The 20,539-nt window shown below is 38.5% G+C and overlaps 1 protein-coding gene and 1 pseudogene across 1 annotated transcript in view; both read left to right on the top strand.

The window, feature by feature from the left end:
* The window catches only part of PDE11A (phosphodiesterase 11A), a 428,560-nt gene that overhangs the window by 75,649 nt on the left and 332,372 nt on the right, over positions 1-20,539 (top strand). The gene's annotated exons all lie outside the window — the stretch shown is intronic.
* LOC100593807 lies at positions 316-1,913 on the top strand (annotated as a pseudogene).

Here is a 20,539-nt window from a genome sequence, read left to right as displayed (position 1 = left end):
ATGATTAGGACAGTCACAGGACATGATGGGCGTTTTGCCGTTCTTACTATTTTAACCTCTAAAACAGGGTGGCAGGAATTATTGTCTCTATGAGACTGAAAATACATTTTGCACTAGATCTAGAGTGCCCATTGTTTTAAGATTTGATCCTGATGCTGTGGCTTGTTGTCATGGATGTTTCCATTGTTTTACACTTTAAAGAGCCATCCAGTTGGGTGTAATGGTGCAGGTAGTGGGCTTAGAGAAGTGCTGAGGTGGCGGTGGCGCCAGCAAGGACGAGGATAGCGGGAGCAGGCCCTGGGCTTGTCGCTCACCATGCCGATGGTAGAGGAGCTTTACGGCAACTATGGCATCATGGCCGATGCCACGGAGCGAGTGGGCCAGCATAAAGATGCCTATCAAGTGATACTGGATGGTGTGAAAGGTGGTACTAAGGAAAAATGATTAGCAGCTCAATTTATTCTGAAATTCTTTAAGCATTTTCCAGAACTGGCTGATTCTGCTATCAATGCACAGTTAGACCTCTGTGAGGATGAAGATATATCTATCCGACGTCAAGCAATTAAAGAACTGCCTCAATTTACCACTGGAGAAAATCTTCTTCGAGTGGCAGATACACTAATGCAACTTTTGGAGACAGATGGCTCTGCAGAATTTAACCTAGTGAACAATGCCCTGTTAAGTGTATTTAATATGGATGGAAAAGGGACTTTAGGTTCATTGTTCAGCCAAATAATTCAAGGAGAGGACATTGTTAGAGAACGAGCAATTAAATTCCTTTCTACAAAACTTAAGACTTTACCAGATGAAATATTAACAAAGGAAGTGGAAGAGCTTATACTAACTGAATCCAAACACGTCCTAGAAGATGTGACTCGTGAAGAATTTGTTCCATTCATGAAATACTGTCTGGGTTAAAAAGCTTACAGACAGTAAGTGGAAGACAGCAACTTGTAAAGCTGGTGGCCGAACAGGCTGACATAGAACAGACCTTCAGTCCCTCGGATCCTGAGTGTGTGGACAGGCTCTTACAGTGCACTCGGCAGGCAGTACCCTTCTTCTCTAAAACTGTCCATTCCACAAGGTTTGTGACATATTTCTGTGAGCAGGTCCTCCCTAACCTTAGTATCTTGACTACTGCAGTGGAAGGTCTTGATATACAGTTGGAGGTATTGAAATTGTTGGTGGAGATGAGTTCATTTTGTGGTGACATTGAAAAACTAGAAACAAATTTAAGGAAACTATTGGTTAAGTTATTGGAATACATGCCCCTCCCTCCAGAAGAAGCAGAAAATGGAGAGAATGGTGGTGATGAAGAACCCAAGCTACAGTTCAGTTATGTGGAATGTTTGTTGTACAGTTTTCACCAGTTGGGTCAAAAACTTCCAGATTTCTTAACAGCCAAACTGAATGCAAAAAAACTCAAAGATTTCAAAATCAGGCTGCAATACTTTGCACGAGGCCTGCAAGTTTATATCAGACAACTTCGCTTAGCTCTCCAGGGTGAAACGGGTGAGAACAGAAGAGAACAGAGAACAGAAGAGAACATAAAACAGAAGAGAAGATTAAAGTTGTTGCATTGAAAGCAACAAACAATATCATTGTTTTAACCAAGGATCTCTTCCACATTCCTCCTTCTTATGAGAGCACAGTAACACTATCCTGGAAACCTGTACAAAAGGTTGAGATTGGGCAAAAGAGAGCCAGTGAATATACAACTTCAGGTTCACCACCCCAGAAATCTTCAGCAGGACAAAAAAGAGATACCAGGCAGATTTATAATCCTCCCAGTGAGAAATATAGCAGCAATTTGGGCAACTTTAATTATGAGAGGACCCTTCAGGGAAAGTAGAGGTGGCCGAGGTTGGGGCACATGAGGAAATCGTAGTCGTGGAAGACTCTACTGAATAAGACCTCAGCATTCTTCAGCATAGTCATGAGCTTAATATACTTAAATTCTACTACTCATTGGATTTTTGGGGATGTCCCTTTAAACAGACTGCTGCTTTCAGCTAAAAACTTAATGTTCTTTATACCTTTGTATGTATGATCTACTTTTGTAACAGACCATGGTTGTGTCCAAGGTAAAACTACAGTGATATTTTTGGATACTTTGTCTGCAATATTGGCTTGTTTTTGCAATATCATTATTCGGACTTCAAATTGTGAATCTTTTACTTTTAAATATCTTGATAATTTGTTGTTGAGAGCTGTTCATTCTAAAATGTAGTGAAATTCAGTCTAGTTCTGCTGATAAAGACTATCAGTTTTGAAAAGTTACTGACTTTCCTCTTTCCTCTGTCTTAGTTTTTTGCCCAGTATATGGAGAAGAGTAACTGTAAATCTTAACATTTTGTTTTCATTGTTTAATAAAGCTGCTAGGTGCAACATTCCTACCTAGTGTCATAAAAGCATAATATCTACACTGCTTTCTTAAAATGTAGGAATGACATTACATTTTTAGGAGACAGTAAGTTGCTTTGCACTGCTTACTTAACTCTTCCATATATTGTGATACAAACTTTTGAATATGGAACCTTACTATTTGAATAGAAATGTCCGTGTATACTATACATACATACATACATAAGCATATATGTGTGTATATGTGTGTATATACATATACATATATATGTATACATATATATACATATATATGTATACATATATATGTGTATATATATATATATATATATATATATATATGCATGCTGTGAAACTTGACTACACAACATAAATCACTTTTTTAAGTTCCAGGAATGGGTAGTCTGACACAGTGATTATCCTTTTGAGGCTGAATCCATTATTAACTTGTTATTTAGGTTTTTACTCCCAGTAGCAAAGGATTCTAAGTCAGTTGCACTTACATGATTATTGTTATTTAAAACTAAAAATAAAGGCTGTATTTTCTTTTTCTTTTCTTTTCTTTTTTTTTTTTTTTTTGAGACAGAGTTTCACTCTTGTTGCCCAGGCTGGAGTGCAGTGGCGTGATATTGGCTCACTGCAACCTCCGCCTCCCAGGTTCAAGCGATTCTCCTGCCTCTGCCTCCCAAGTAGCTGGGATTATGGACATCTGCCACCACACCCAGCTAATTTTTGTATTTTTAGTAGAGATGGGATTTCACCATGTTGGCCAGGCTGGTCTAGAACTCCTAACCTCAGGCAATCCACCCGCTTTAGCCTCCCAAAGTGCTGGGATTACAGGCTTGAGCCACCGCGCCCAGCTAGGCTGCATTTTCAAAGACAAATTGGAGATTGCTATTGGTGAAATACAGCCAAAATACTGAATCTGATGTACATATAGATTTCTACAGGAAGAGATAGTATAATTTAGAATTTGGAGATTTAATAACCAGGGCTACCCAGAAAAAGTGACTTGATAACATGGTACCAATAAGTAAGGGATGCTCTCTTGGTTTGTTTTTGCCGTTTTCAAGATTTTTAACTTCTCAGGTTATTAATCAAAATTATTGTATAAGTTAGCCAATAGAATATTTAGGTTAAAACAGCAGATGGAGTTTTAACCTAACACTCCAGTTTGTGGAGTGTTTAATGTCATGGGCATTTTTAGTAGCATAGAGCCTTTGTTCTGCATTTGAATGTTTACTATGTTTTTGTTTCACAGTTCATCTTCCCTCCTCAAGTTTGCTATTCAAATCAAATGCCTGAATGACATTTCTAGTAGTCTGATGTATTTTTTGAGGAATAGTTTGTGATTCCAAAGCAGGTGTCTTCATTACCATTACCTCTCACTGCAGAAGAAGCAAAATTCCTTTGTTAGAATTACTGCACATGTGTATGGGGAAAATAGTTCTGAAAGGCTAGAATGATACAAGTGAGCAAAAGTTGGTCAGCTTGGTTATGGATTGGTGGCAATAATCTCTAAACGTGCCAAAAGAGTATGAGCTGAACTTAAACTCCCTTGGAATCTGAACAAAGGAATATAAAATTGCCATTTGAAAACTGACCCGCTACTCTGGACCTCAGAGATATATCAGCCAGTGGCCCAAAGCCATTTCAACTACAGAAATTGTATTGAGACTACAGCTAAATAAATTTGAACATTAAGTATAATTTTCCACATTTCCTCTTTATAAGCGTATTTGTAAACTCACAGCTGAGCAGAAGTGACTTTACTCTCTCGAGTTTGATACTAATTTGACTGTTCCCTTACCGCTCACTCTTCTCTTTCCCTTTCCTAAGACAATAGTGCTCAACTTCGGTTATTTTTGCTTCCGAATTTGAATGAAAACTTAATACCGTGGATTTTTTTTCTTTTGCAAGACACCTGTTTATCACCTTGTTTAAATGTAAATGTCCCCTTATGCTTTTGAAGTAAATTTCTTTTTGTAATTAAAAAAAAAGACCCATCCAGTTTAAAATAACAAAACTGTACAAATTATGGCAAACTTCTGATCAGCAGTATGGATTTCTTAAGTAAAAGAAAATTGGAAACCAAACTGCTTCTTACATTCTTGTCTTCAAATTGTTACCAAGGGGAAGATAATGCACAGATCATTGGGTCAAGTAAGGGTTATTGTTCCCTCAGCAATGCACATTGTAATAAGTCATTCTCCTTCTTGAAATTACATCTTCACTAGGATCAGTATATAAAACACAATTCTCTTTGTGCTGGAAGTACAAGGTCGCAGCCATTCACCTGGAAGGTGATCCTTCACAATTATCCCTAGGAAAAAAAAACTTGGAAAAATACTCTGTGCTCTTTATGGTTAAATGATGTAAAATGTTTGTATCATGCTCATTATGGACATTAAAGTCAGGGAGCTTATCCAACACACAGACATGTGGGTCTAGTGCTGTGTTTAGAAAGACAGTCAACTGAAAGATGGTAGCATACATGCCATGTATACAGCTTTTTATGTTTACTCTCTTAGAAGCTGATGGAAACATCAATCATTATGATAACATCAAAATTTACATTTGCAGGCCAGGTACAGTGGCTCATGCCTGTAATCCCACCACTTTGGGAGGCAGAGGCGGATGGATCACTTGAGCTCAAGAGTTCGAGACCAGCCCACCCAACATAGTGAAACCCTGTGTCTGCTAAAAATACAAAAATTAGTCAGATGTGGTGGTGGATGCCTGTAGTCTCAGCTACTTGGCCGGCTGAAGCAGGAGAATCGCTCAGGGACGGGGAGGTTGCAGTGAGCCGAGACTGCGCCGCTGCACTCCAGCCTGGGCAACAGAGTGAGATTCTGCCTCAAAAAAAAAAAAAAAAAAATTTACATTTGCGGAGTCTAATCTTCACATATATATTAACTCATATAATTCTCTCAATATTCTTAGGAGGTAGGTAAGAATTGTTAATTTTTTTTCTTTATAGATGAGGTAACTGCATTCTGTCTTGTCTAGCAAGAAGTTAATAGTGGAGCTGGAAAGTCATTGTTCTTTCCTCTCCTTTTTCCTAGCTTGTCATTTTTCACAAACAGTGCATTGACTATTCCTACTACTTAGGAGGAGGGGAGCTCAAAGTAAAGAGTACCCCCATTTGATGAATTGTAAAAATGATGTCACTCAATATGCCAGAATATACAGATAATCAATAGGAAATGCAATATTCTATTGGAAGATTATATCAATGAAGTCACAGATAATCAGGTTGCACGTTGAGCTCGTTAAAGACATAAAGGCTGCACAAGCCTTATTTTATCAATCCTTACAGAAAAATTTTAAGAACCATGCACACTGAATATATGAAAATCTTAGAAAGCAAGGGGACTTTAAAAATTACTTTATTCAAACTCTCATTTTAGAGCTAAACTTTTTTTTAAAGAAGAAAAATAAAGAGGTTTCAAGATTTTAAATTATTTGCTCCAGGTTGCACAATTAGAAAACCACACAGCTGAGGGTTGAATCTGTGCCTTCAAATGCCACTGTCTCCTAGCCTTACTCTCTACCACGCAGATGTTTGGCTGCCTGTGGGCAGAGGGCCAGATGACAGTGGTAGTTCCATTCGGCTCTGTATTACCTTGGTGAGCAAAACCACAATGGTAGCCCCATTTTATGAGTAGGAAAATTCTGGTTGAGAAGTGCCCCTAGAAACAACAGTCAGTGGTGTAACTTAAGTCTCAAGTGCTTCCTTGCTTGTCTTCTCACAGATAGTGGAGTGTACCATGTTTCTGCTTGCGGAGAATCATCTATATATTTCAGCCATGAGAGTTAAGAATTAAGAAAAAAAGAGAAAAAAAAGAGTATCTGTTTTCTAGCTATCACTGAAGTAAAGTATATATTGTCATGTTCTTTGACAATCTTAATTATGTTGGAATCAAGTCAAAATGCTAAGGGGTGAAGTTTTAGGCAGTCATAGTTCTGACTTTGTTAAGGCTGATATTTGGATAGATCAATGTTCTATTATGTCAAACTGAGGGATCTTTAAAAATTATTGTGTAAATCAGAAGCATGCTTAGCTGAAGTATCTTAAAAGAGTGCTTCAGCTACTTAACTATCTTCTGATGACCATTGATCTCTGGCCAAATCATTGACACAATGGGTTTAAGGATAAAGAGAACCATTGGAATAAAAGTTTATACAGAATGTACTCTTAACCATTAGACATAGAAACATCAGTGAAAATGGATTAAGAATAGGTAGGAGGCAGATACTTACTGAAGAGGCAAATAGCATGAATGGTAGAAATATTTTAGTAACTTCTGTTTACCATCTATATACATAGAACATTTTGATTCAAGTGTTTTTGATGCAGGCGTTTTGACAGTTAAAGCGAGTGGACGCCCTGGAATCTTGTTCCACACTTAACCACCATCTGATTTCTGGGCAATTTTTATTTTCCACTGTATTAATTTATATACTGTTTGAAAACTTTGTTAAACTTTGGTCTTGTATTACTTTTATTTCTGAGATGAATCCTGTTTGGTGGTAGTGTATTATTTTGATATAATGCTGGGTTCAGTTAGCACTTAATATGAATAATGAAATTGATCTGTAGATTTTTTGGTACTATTTTTATCTCTACTGTCTTTATTAAGATTATGTTAGATGTATTATTTTAGAATTAGAAAAAAAAGCAGTAATATATTATTTAGTCTTTTATAATTAGGAAGCCTCTAAGGGGTTATCAGGTACTCCCCCCAAAGCATTATTATAAATGAGTTTTACTATAAGGGTAAATGTGTTATTTAGAGAACAGTTAGAAATTTAATTAGGGTCTCTTGTCGGACTGGAGCTGAGAATAAGAGATTGTATTATGGCCCAAATCTCTTCCCCTCAATATGTACCCAATTAAAAAGAAATCTCAAAAAACTTATTGGAAAAAGATAATGCTCTTTATATAGATGTTTTGCAGCACTTAAAAACTCCTGCCATCATAAAAATCTAGAAGAATTCTATCCTGACCAGCCATGAAAAAGTTGTTTGATGTGACTTTCTATAATTTGCATATGAAAAGAGTATATATATTTTCATTTCCAAATGTAAGATATATTATTATTATTATTATTATTATTGTTATTATCATTTTTTGAGATGGAGTCTCACTCTGTTGCCCAGGCTGGAGTGCAGTGGTATGGTCTCGGCTCACTGCAACCTCCGCCTCCTGGGTTCAAGTGATACTCCTACCTCAGCCTCTCAAGTAGGTGGGATTACAGGTGCCTGCCACCACGCCTGGCTAATTTTTTGTATTTTTAGTAGAGACGGGGTTTCACCATGTTGGCCAGGCTGGTCTCAAACTCCTGACCTCATGATCCGCCCGCCTCGGCCTCCCAAAGTGCTGGGATTACAGGTGTGAGCCACCATGCCTGGCCCAATATATTATATTTTACTTTTTGAGACAGAGTCTTACTTTGTCGCCCAGGCTGGAGTACAGTGGCACAATCTTGGCTCACTGCAACCTCTGCCTCCCAGGTTCAAGCAATTCTCCTGCCTCAGCCTCCCAATCCTGAGTAGGTGGGATTACAGGTGTGTACCACCACAACCAGCTAATTTTTGTATTTTTAGTAGAGATGGTGGTTTTACCATGTTGGCCAGGCTAATCTCGAACTCCTGACCTCAAGTAATCTACCCATGCTGGCCTCCCAAAGTGCTAGGATTACAGGCATGAGCCACTGTGCCCAGCCAAGATATATTTTAAATACTTGTTCTTTATTTTATTTATTTATTTAAGATGGAGTCTCACTCTGGTGCCCAGGCTGGAGTGCAGTGGCATGATCTCAGTTCACCACAACCTCTACCTCCTGGGTTCAAGCAATTCTCCTGCCTCAGCCTCCCAAGTAGCTGGGACTACAGGAGTGCATCACCATGCCCGGCTAATTTTTGTTGACCTTGTGATCTGTCCACCTCCACCTCCCAAAGTGCTAGGATTACAGGCATGAGCCACCACACCACACTCCGCCTTTTTCTTCCTTTTTTTTTTTTTTTGAGACAGAGTCTGGCTTTGTCACCCAGGCTGGAGTGCAATGGTGCGATCTCGTCTTACTGCAACCTCCACTTCCTGTGTTCAAGCAATTCTCCTGCCTCAGCCTCCTGAGTAGCTGGGATTACAGGCCCACCCCACCATACCCAGCTAATTTTTGTATTTTTAGTAGAGATGGGGTTTCACCATGTTGTTCAGGCTGGTCTTGAATTCCTGACCTTGTGATCGCCCTGCCTCAGCCTCCCAAAGTGCTGTGATTACACGTGTGAGCCACTGCCTGGCCTTAAATACTTTTTGAAACTATCCCCCCCACATACTTGTAACTCTGAAAAATTACTGCTATAAATTTTGAAAATAAAAATCGTTAAGTTCTGTTATTGATCAACCACATTATTAAAAGGCAAAAATAAGTGAGTGTTAAAATTGTAACATTAAAGCAGGACCCACAAAGTCCTATATGCAGAAAATTCCATATACAAGTGAATTTTCATCGACTAGGCAGTTATCTGATTGAAATAATTTATGTTTCCTTCTGAAAGAGTACATGGTTATTAATCATGTAGCTTGTACTAGGTTAATCCTTATTCCACCTCTATCCTTACCTATCCCTGTTGGTGCTGGGATGAGGCTTATCAAAGGAAAAAGTATGTTGGTTCTGCATATTATTATTATTTAAAGAAGCTGAAACTGTAGTGAGTGGTGTGAGTTTTAGGTTGTATTCAAATGTCACATAGTCAATTCTCTCTCATTCTCTTTCCCCTTCTCTCCCTTCATTTCCATCTTGTTTCTTAAAGGATTTGAGGCATCTGATGGAAAATATTGGAATATGAATAAACTTTCATGGCCAGATAATGTGATAAGCTGGGAATTCTCAAGGAGTTTTTTGGTTTGGGGTTTTTATTTTTTTTCAGTGGTAGGATGTGATGGTAATTTCCAACTACTTTTTGTCTTGACCAGAATGTGTCATTGATCTACTCTTTCTGGCATGAGGTGAGGCTGGAGGATTCCAGTGGACTCCTGGTATTTAGATAAATGCTCTTAACCTCAGGTTGAAAGAATTTCAGATGAGGAGGCAGTGACTAACTGAGCATATGCTTCTTGATTCCTGCCAACCAGAAAAGCTATTCTCTCAAAATTGGGACATTCATTAACTGCAGTGAAGATCCTTGCTAACACATGAGTATAACTTTAGGATTGCATCCCCAGTGGGTCAGTGAGTGGAGTCATTTCCCCACTGTGTCAATGACATCAATCCCTAGTTTGTGCATAAAGGAATTCACAGAAAAAATGTCCTCTCTTTTACAGAGGAAATGAGCATTTATTTCCTTTCTTATTTGTAGCTCGCCTCTGAGTGTGATAGAAAGATTTGACTCTGGGCACAGTATTCTTTCTGGACTTTGTTCATACTGTGCTATGACTAATAGCTTTTCATCATAACCACATCCAGAATTGATATTGCTTTAGGAAACAGCATTCCACATCTCTAGTGAATTGCTTATCTTTCTTGAAAAAGAGTAGATTGCTCATATTGTCATTCTTGTGCATTTTCTGATGTCATAGAGGCACTAAAGCTATCAATTGCTTTAGACTATATGACAGTATTGAAGACCACTTAACAGAATGCTGAGTAATACAACTGAATCAGACTCAACAAAAAGTTGAGCATGTGTATGTGGAGCTTTGAATGCAGTTAGCAGGCAAGCCTATTTTGCCATCCTCTCTGAGATGTAATACTGAAATTTGCAGACAGAAGTGATACATTTTTTATGTACAGATAACACACATATCTTGATGCATCTAGAAACCCTGATTAGTTTTGAGCAAAGTCAAATGGGACTACAGAAGACTTCACAAAGGTTTCAGAGGACTCAGTTTGAGTGGACATTTCTTGCTGCCTGTATACCTGTCATATGACCAGGCTTTCCACAGCTGCTCTCAGTGGCCCTCAGCCTGGCTCATCCTTTTGACTTCCAACGTTAATTCATGTCTTATTCCCAGTGCCACAAACAGTGAAGAGAAGATGACTGCCACATGAAAATAGAGTTAGACAATTCAGACACTCTGGCAGGACTGGCTACATAATTTATAGAGCCCAGTGTAAAATGAGAAGCCTGGGACCTTTGTTCAAAAATTAAGAATTTTAAGCCTGGGACAGTAGGACTTTGAATCAAGCACAGGACTCTTCTAAGCATGGGGTCCCTTGTGATTGCACAGGTTGCATGCCTATGAAGCCTGCTTTTTTAGTCTTGAAATAATGAAGGTAGAGAGGAATTTGCTTTACATCTACGCAATTTGGAAAGCAGTAATAGAATGCATGAATTTTGTTTACAGTGTCTTAGAATATTAAAGCTAGGGAAACCACTGAAGTTTCAAGGTGGGTGATGATAGCGTGTACTCCTTTACAGCATAGCAGGAATAAATTCTTTCTCTGAGAAGTCACACAAGGTGGATCGAAGAGTTTCTTATTTGTGTTGGCCACAGAGTTGGGTTGAACCATGGAAGCATCAGGAGGTGACTGTGTATACCAAGCCTGGGCATGGGTGACATTATCGAACTCCTGGTCTCAGGATAATTATAGAAGGCTCGAAGTAAATGTGTTTATTGATCCAGGCCTGGGTTGCTTTCATCAGTTAGAGCTTTAGAGTGAAGATTCTCACAAAACTTAGAAGACATAAGAAAACACTTCTGGACAAGATTTGATATGTGGCAATGGTGGTACTCAGTGACTTCTCACACTTAATTCACTAGAAATTGTGTTTATAGTCTCTCCTCTTTCTGACTTTAATTTTACATAGCTGGTCAGCTTTTAATGCATGGACTGTGACAGTGGGGAAGAAAGACTTTACAAAGACTTCTTTGAAGGAGTGTTCTAGAGCCATTGAAAAGCTAATAAAAGAATATTGCCTGGTTCTTCTTTTGTCATAACACAAAGTATTAAGCAAAAAATAAAAACATAATAAATGATAAAAATTAAAACACAACTGAGAAATGTCTTCATTCTTTAAAATTCTATAAGAAGAGAGTTGACCCCATTTTTTAATGCAATAGTCATGCATAGAATATTTGTTTCTGAACAAAATAATTCTAGAGACAGCAGCCTATTTTCTACTCATCCTGCAATTTAATAAAACATTTATTTCTGATGAGAAAAGATACTCCTGCAGGGATGTGAAAGTGTGGAGTGGCTCACTGTGGTAGAGACTTTCATTTACATCATCTTCTTTATTATATGTAACTACCCAATTTGGTATATATCATTATCCCCACTTTGAGATAAGAAAAATGTGGTTCAAAGTTAAACATTTCAATAAGAACGTCCCTCAGAACAGTGATTGTGTAAGGTATCAATTAATAGTCGTTCTATGGTAATTGAATGGTTGGAAAAATACTTGATTTAGCAAACAGGGAAGATTAGGAAACTTGGAATATGTAATTGACATTCTTGGAGTATGTAATTGAGGCCTTTGGTTCTTTATCCTTTTCCCTCTTCTTCCCCTTAAGGGTTAGAGAGTTCTCTGCCTCTCGATTCTCACAGTAAGAAAAGCCACCCTCATAAAGCAGCAAAGAAAATGGTATTGGCTGTAGCACTGCAGGCTGGTGGGGGACATATTTGGGGGACATGGTCTTCATGGAATCGTTGCAGTTTTACTATTTAAGTAGATATCAATTGGTTAATCTATCTCTGTTTGCGAAAACACATTGAAGGATGTAGTTGCAGGAAAGTTTGCTGAAAAATACTGGACACTAAGATATTTAGTCTTCAAAGTTAACATTTTATGGTAGCTTTTATGTAAGGCTGAACACCATTCTAAGCCCTCTACATGCACTATCTCATTTAATCTTCATCATCTAGTGAGATATATACCATTATTATCCCCATTCTTTTTTTTTTTTTTTGAGATGGAGTCTCACTCTGTTGCCTAGGCTGGAGTGCAGTGACACGATCTCAGCTCACTACAACCTCCGCCTCCCATGTTCAAGTGATTCTCCTGCCTCAGCCTCCTTTGTAGCTGGGATTACAGGTGCATGCCACTACGCCCGGCTATTTTTCATATTTTTAGTAGAGATGGGTTTTCACCATGTTGGGCAGGTTGGTCTCGAACTTTGACCTCATGATCCTCCCACCTGGGCCTCCCAAAGTGCTGGGATTACAGGCGTGAGCCACCGTGCCTAGCCCTATTATCCCCATTCTTAAGAAGACAAAATCAAGGACCAGAGGGTAAAACACATGAGTAGTAAGTGGTGGAATATGGACTGGAACCAGCTCCTTAATCACTGTGGATATTGTGTCTAAGAGGAAGAACACAGAACATCATGAAACGTGTTCATAGTGGGCAGAGCAGGCACACAGGGACTGTGAAAAGGCTCTGACCCTGCTGCTAGAGATGCTTCTGTTTGTCCTCAGCTCTCTAGTTTCATGGCTCCTGAAGGCTGACTCTGTGTCAGGAGAGAAGACAAAGCTGAGAATGGGGAAGGGATTCAAGGATGGATTAGCCTGGTGTTAGGATCTGGAATCCCCACTTTCTTGAAGGTCTCCAGGTGGAAGATGATAACAAGTGTGTTTTACCTGTGTGTTCCCCCGACCCTACAGGGTCATGGTAATTTAGTGCTATCACTATTCTTTGCAGTGTTTGTAGTTGCATACAACAGGATGGGGTTAATCTTACTCTACTTTTGGACAAAAAAGGACTCAGAAAGTGAGCAAAAGGATCCTTTTTGCCTTGTTTCCTTGCTGCTTGAAATAGTTTGATAGCTTCCTATTTGAGAGAACTTGTTCTAGATAAAAGGGTTTTGGTTAAAGATCACTTTGGCTCATGTTTTTTAGGGCAATTCCACCCTTCTGTAACATAATGTGTAAACTTTAAAGAAGCAAATGCAAGCACTTGCACATTGTTCTGCTCTTCACATAGCAATTTATAAAACTCTTGCAATCCCGCTTTTTGTCTTTGTACTATATCAATTCTTAAAACTTTAAAGTTCAACAACAGAAATCCTCTTATTTTACAGATTAAGAGACTGAGGCAGATAGAAAAGACTTGTTCAGTGAGATACACAGTGCAAAGTTTGGATGAAAATCAGTGTTTCTTAACGTTGAGTTCAGAATTCTTGCATTGCCTCCATGCCACTGATTAAAGAATTAATGAATTTCTCTAAATATAGAGGCTGAATGCCCAAAATGCCATTGCAAGTGAGAAGAGAATATTATCCCTTACTGATTTTTTTTTTGTTTCAATGAATCCTCTGAAGATGAGAGGAACCTCTGTTATGCCTGTGTTCCTTGCCTTGTGTAATTTTAGTTCAAATCACAGCAACGCACAGATTAAATGAAATAGCTGGAGGTAAATTGTGTCAATCCTTCAATAAGGTATAGTAATATTAAAATTCAGAACTCTAAATGATCACTTTTCAAGAAAGCTTTACTATGTATCTACATTATTAATTTCAGTTACCAACTCTATTTGACATGTAAACATTTTAGTAGAGTTGTTGAAGAAAAAAAAAGCACTATATTAACTATAATCACCGAAGTGATAATAGTCACAGCACAGTGACTATCAGAAGCAATTGAAGACCATTACTGGAAAAATCAAATGTGCACCTGATTTCAATTGTATCAAATGCCAATTGATTTATTGGTCCATTAGAGCAACTGGTTGGAGGTAGCTGAGAGAAGTTGGAAGGTTCTCAGTAAGAGTTTTTGAATTTCTACTTTATGAACTGCTGGGTGGTATAACAACAACTGCATAGAGACACAGAATGTCTAGGCAACTTGCCAAAGACCATAAAGCCATCAGCTTTGGAGCCGGGTAGACCTCAGGCACTGTAGCTGTTAACCGCCATGCTTCAATCTCTGCTCTACAAGGCGAGCTGGGAGCTTTGGTAGAAGGTATTCTTGAATTCAAAACTTAGCTCTGCTACTTAGTAGTGTGTAGTAGTACTTGGCAAATTAACTTATACCTCTGTTTTCTCTTTATTAATAGAGAAAGCATTAGTTCTAATCTCATGGGGGTTTTTTGGTGAAGTTTATGTATATAATGCTATCTACTGTACTTATCACAATATCTGGCATCTAATGAGAACTTAACATGTGTAGCTTTTATTTTATTCCTATGATTTTTATAACCATGGAGGAGTTAAAAATTAGCAGATACATTATATATCCCAAGGAGCTCTTGATTTAATTGGGAACTGAAACATACAATTAGGTGCAAATTAATCAAGGATAAAAACTTAAAGAATAAAATCCTATGATTTGAAAATGCTTCAAGGAGGCACTGATATAACCTATGTTTTCTTTCTTTCCGGAGTTGTTTTCACTCAGTTAAAAGTATATGTATGCCATTCACCCCTATCTTCAGCAATATGGTATGGTATCATGAGAAAGTTATTCATTCTATATTTTTAATATATAGTCTAAGTTTTCCATTACCCTGTTGCTACAATCTGTTTACAAAAGCAAGCAATTTCATGCAGTTTGCTATGCATCACTTTTAGCTCTTTCCTTAGGCACCAGTCTAAAATCAGGGCAGCAGTAAGCCACTTTCAAATTATAGTGGTCTTTTCCATTCATGTCTACGTTTCAAATTTTTATATAAACCACTTCGCTTCCCAGGCTGTCCAACAATTGCATAGCAAGAGACAATCATTTTGGTATTGATTGATAGCTGCTAAGTAGAAAAAATTTCATAGAAGGAAATACGAGCACCAGTGCATTAAAGAGAAGGTATATTGTTAATTTGTTTTATTAATTGGTGCTGCTTTGGGAGTCGGTTTTGTCATGCACTTCTAATAAGAGCTTCCAATCAGCTTCAGAACTCTTCATCTAGAAGGTCACTTTTCTAAGCTGTCAAAGTCAGTTGCCTTGCTTAGTTGACTGAAACAATCAGATTACACAGACTTAATGACTAAACTTGTTTATGTTATGGCTATACCTGGTGAACTAACAATTCTTAGTTTTCTGTCTATCTTGCAGTTCAATGATAAATTCATCAGTGCTATGTATTTCAAAATAAAAAATAATAAGAAACCTAGAACATATGAAAAAGTTTCCTTTAGTCCACCAAATAGCAAAACTCTCATACATTTATGTTTTTTTTTTTTTTGAGTAATTAATTTATCGCAGTAAGTGGCTTCTTAGGTTTGGTAGATGGCCTAGAGTGTGGTTTTGATTATAGCTGCTTTGTTTTCATTTATGTAATCTTTATTCATCTTTATTCTGCATTGCAGCCTCAGACTTTTCCAGTTTTTTCAAAGCTACTTGGACTGGCCCACTTTTTAAAGTAGATGTTGATTAAAAGGTGCATCAATAGCCCATTGCTTATAGTGCCACCGTGTGGCCTTCATCCATCACTGCTGCCCACTTAACAAGCACAGCAGGGGGGCCGGGTGCGGTGGCTCAAGCCTGTAATCCCAGCACTTTGGGAGGCCGAGGCGGGCGGATCACGAGGTTAGGAGATCGAGACCACGGTGAAACCCCGTCGCTACTGAAAATACAAAAAAAAATTAGCCGGGCGCGGTGGCGGGCGCCTGTAGTCTCAGCTACTCGGAGAGGCTGAGGCAGGAGAATGGCGTGAACCCGGGAGGCGGAGCTTGCAGTGAGCCGAGATTGCGCCACTGCACTCCAGCCTGGGCGACAGAGTGAGACTCCGTCTCAGAAAAAAAAAAAAAAAAAAAAAAACAAGCACAGCAGGTCCTCAATGGGGCTGAATCTAAAATTAAGTTTCTTTAAGAAGTGCATTCCTAGCACGTGTAATTATTTGTTTTTAATCACTATTTTAGAAAACCAAGGTAAAGACAAACTACAAAGTGAGAAATGACTATTATTGAGGACAAATTAGAAATAGAAACAAACCATCTTTAAATTACTTAATACTGTCAAAGGGAAAATATGTTTGCTTTATGAAGTCTGGATTTATAGTTAAATTTTTCATGATTTTTTTCTTGAGACAGGGTCTCACTCTGTCACCCATGCTGGAGTGTAATGGCGCGATCTCAGGTCGCTGCAAATTCCCCCAGGTTCAAGTGATCCTTGTGCCTCAGCCACCCAAGTAACTGGGATTACAGGTGTGTGCCACGCCATCTGGCTAATTTTTGTATTTTTAGTAGAGATGGGGTTTTACTATGTTGATCAGGCTGGTCTCGAACTCCTGGCTTCAAGTGATCCATCTGCCTACCTTGGCCTCCCAAAGTACTGGAATTACAGGTGTGAGCTACCATGCCTGGCCTTATTTTTATAGTGTAACAAGAGGCTGGTGTACATTTGAATTCTTTTTTTTTGGCTATCAAGAAATTACATCTTGCTAGCAGTTTTTAGAAGGCAAGAAATTAGGTGCCTTAAATGTCATCTTGTTAAATTGTGAAATATTTAATCTGTTCCTTCTCATTTTGATTCTTCTTCTCCCTTCACACTGGCATATGAATCTTTCTTCTCTGCCACATGGTTCTGTCATAGGGGGTCATTAAGGCATTTGAATGAATCAATATAGCCCTAAAAACCCCCACCAAGGTGTTTTATCCCCTACTGGCCTGCATTCTGTCTTCAGAGAGTCCTATTTTTATTTCCTTTGCTAACTAATTTGAAGTCTTTTTTTAGGTTGTACCCATGATTGCAATGTTAGCATATTAAGCCTTCATAGCATGTTGCAGTTTGGGGCAAAAATATATATCATTTTGTAAAACATATGAAGAAATAGAAATTAATGTGTAGTGTTTGGGCATTAAGTTGCATGATGAGAGTGGAGTTACAATCAGGGTTATGGCAGAGAAAATTGGCCAATAAAAATAACAAAAGCTTATATTACTCACTCAAGACATTTAAGGAGAAAAAAAGAAATTAGCTGAAAAGAATTCATTCTGATTAGTATGTAATTTATATTCATTGAAGTTCCCTTAAAGAGCCGTTCTCTTCCATTCGTGATTAGTACAATTGAAGTTGTTAGACGATTAACACACCATTCAAAGTAAGGATACATGCCCTTTCTCTGTGTAGTATATACTTTTGCAGGCTCAGTCGCAAAGGCCTGTGCCAGTTTTCTTTGTCTCAAGACCAGGAATCTATAGAATGGCAAAGAAGTCAATATCCTGCCTTTCCAGATTCAGCTAAGCCCAGGAAGGATACTCATTAAGTTCATACTTACGTCATTCCATTGAAAAGACTGAGTACTCCTTCCTTTAAAAAGAAAAGCAACAGAAAATGAATCACTAGAGAAGGATATTCTACAATTTTGAAGTACTTTATGTACTAATGTATCTCCTGCAGAATATTTCTAGCAAGATAATTTCATAAATAATTGTTATAGGGTGAGTTGTGTTCTTCCCACACCCCTGCAAAAGATAAGTTGAAGTACTAACCCCACTTCCTCAGAATGTGATTTTATTTGGAAAGAGGGTCTTTACAGAGGTAATCAAGTCAAAATGAGGTCATTAGGGTAGACCCTAATCCAATAAGACTGGCGTCCTTTAAAAAGAGTCAATTTGGACAGAGAGACCAATATCCACAGAAGGGAAGACTCTGTGAAGAGATACAAGGAGAATGCCATGTGAAGACTGGAGTTATGCTTCCATAAACCAAAAAATGCCTGGGGATACCAGAACCTGAAGACAGCAAGGAAAGATCTTTCCTTTACAGTCTCAAAGGGAGCAGGACCCTTCTGACACCTTGATTTTAGACTTCTAGCCTCCCAAACTGTGAGACAATACATTTCAGTTGTTCTAAGCCACCTAATTTGTGGCACTTTGTTATAGCAGCCCTAGGAAACTAATACAGTAAATATTGAGCTAGTACTTTCTGCCATGCCCTGTGATGAGCACTTGACAAAAACTGTCTTATTTACATCTAGGACCAATCTCAGGAAGGCTATTATTATCTTCCCAAGATACTAACAAATGAAGATAACTAGCTTACTGGAGGTTAAGTGATTTGCCCAAGATCACACAGCTATTAAGTGAAGGAGCTGGGATTTGAACTGAGATTGGTTTAACTCTAGCTTCTGCTGTGTGTGTGTGTGTGTGTGTGTGTGTGTGTGTGTGTGTGTGTGTGTATCTAGTTCTCACTGGATTAAGGTCATAGCCACTTTCACACCACCCTCATATCTCATTGAGAACCACTCACCTCTATTTAAAGGAGAATTACTCTTGAAATTCACTGACAACCCCACCTTTCATGTTCAAGGGCACAAGTAAGACTCTTCATTTCTCTGACAATAAAAGGTTGGTAATATTCTCTTGACTCTTTGTAATTCGAAATTTATAACCTTATTGGCCTTTTTGCCCACACCTTTCAAATTACTTCTACTTTTTTCCATCACTCAAATCAGTGTAGTTTAATATGTGCAACAGAGTGAAAAATCTACATGGAGTCAATTTTCTCCTTCAAAAGAATTTCTTTTAAAAAATCCAACCAATGTCTTTGTTAAAATCTAAATAAATCTGCATTGAATTGTGTAGATGTCAGAGACACTGAACCTGGGCTAAAACTTAAAACCCAAAATTATATCAGTGAGAATAACCCCATCATTCTGAGAACAGCTGTCTTCCAAAGGTCAAAATAAGTGCCGTATTTTTACTAATACTTATGTCTATGTTACAGTTTGACTCCATTCACTGATCAAAAAACCAAACCAAGAAATAAGTTTAATTTATAACAATGCCACAGGTTGATGCAGTTAAAAAAGAATTACAGTTAGACCAATAGTTACACAATACAGACAGTTGATTGGACATTAGTCATAGGATATAAAAGCTAAAACTATCAAATTAGATTTCTATTAACTCATCAGAGATAGAGAGAATTGGGAATATCAGGATAGACTTGATTTATAATGCCTAAAATTTCTCCTTATCTGGTATTCTTCATTTTTTTTAGGATGTCACCTTCTACTTATTGGTCCACCTTAAAGCAGTAGGTTTGAAACTTTTTTGACTGCAACCCATAGTCATGGCAGTCAGGGGAGGAGTTTCAAGAAGGAGGGCTATCAGCACTGTCAACTGCTTCAGAGAGATTAAAAGGATGATTAAGATAATCTTGGTATTTGGGGATCATTATTTATTGAAACAAATGTTCTTACTATTGTTTGATGTTTTCACTATTGTTTGATAAAAATGATCATCTGCTGGGCACGGTGGCTCACGCCTGTAATCCCAGCACTTTGGGAGGCTGAGGTGGGCGGATCATGAGGTCAGGAGATCAAGACCATCCTGGCTAACACGGAGAAACCCTGTCTCTACTAAAAATACAAAAAATGAGCCAGGCGTGGTGGCAGGCGCCTGTAGTCCCAGCTACTCGGGAGGCTGAGGCAGGAGAATGGCGTGAACCCGGGAGGCGGAGCTTGCAAAGAGCCGAGATGGCACCACTGCACTCCAGCCTGGGCCACAGAGCGAGACTCCGTCTCAAAAAAAAAAAAAAAAAGATCATCTGAGGATATCCATTCACACTTGAGTAATAAAGCTGTCGGTCAGAGAGATACAAGTCCCTGGATTCCACAGAATTGAGATGCTGCATACCAGGAAAACACTACCTCTTTGTAGGTGTTCCATGTTTCAAAAACATTGCTGTATAGACAAACCACCAAGGCCTTAGGCAAGTCACAAGACAGCATCAATGCATCCTAAACCTTGAGTTGGCTATCTCATAACAATATAAAAATAATTACCAACCATGTAAGGCATATTTCATTTTCTTTTTATATTGGTCACCCCCAACACATTGTTTATAAAGTAGGAAGAAGTCACTAGTTTTATATGTCAACCTAAAATAACAACAGAGACAGACTTTCCAAAAAGGAGTTTATTCAGGAATAGCAAGGGATTGCAATCTGGGATATGCATGCTATGGTGAACCATAAACACATCCAAAGGGGTTGGGGAAAGGGGGAAGCTTTTAAAGATAAAAAGGAGAAATTCATGTAAGCCATTTTCTTGAGTATTCTGAGTCACAGCCGCATATGTCTAATGGGCTGTCAGATCTTGCCTGCTGTGCCACAGAACTCCCAAACTGCCTTCTGCACTCTGGCCCTATCTCATGAAGCTTTCCCCATCTCTCATCAGAGCTGTTATCATAGGCACAACTTCCCTTTTCTCAGAGTAGCAGATCCAAATCTTTTCTTCCCCACGTAAGTGCCTACCAACCTCTACCCTAGTCCCATTTATTTG

The sequence above is a fragment of the Nomascus leucogenys genome, chromosome 22a, assembly GCF_006542625.1.
Source record: "Nomascus leucogenys isolate Asia chromosome 22a, Asia_NLE_v1, whole genome shotgun sequence".
Taxonomy (NCBI): Eukaryota; Metazoa; Chordata; class Mammalia; order Primates; family Hylobatidae; genus Nomascus; species Nomascus leucogenys.
The sequence above is the reverse complement of the archived record's forward strand: the minus strand, read 5'-3'. Positions and strand labels throughout refer to the sequence as shown.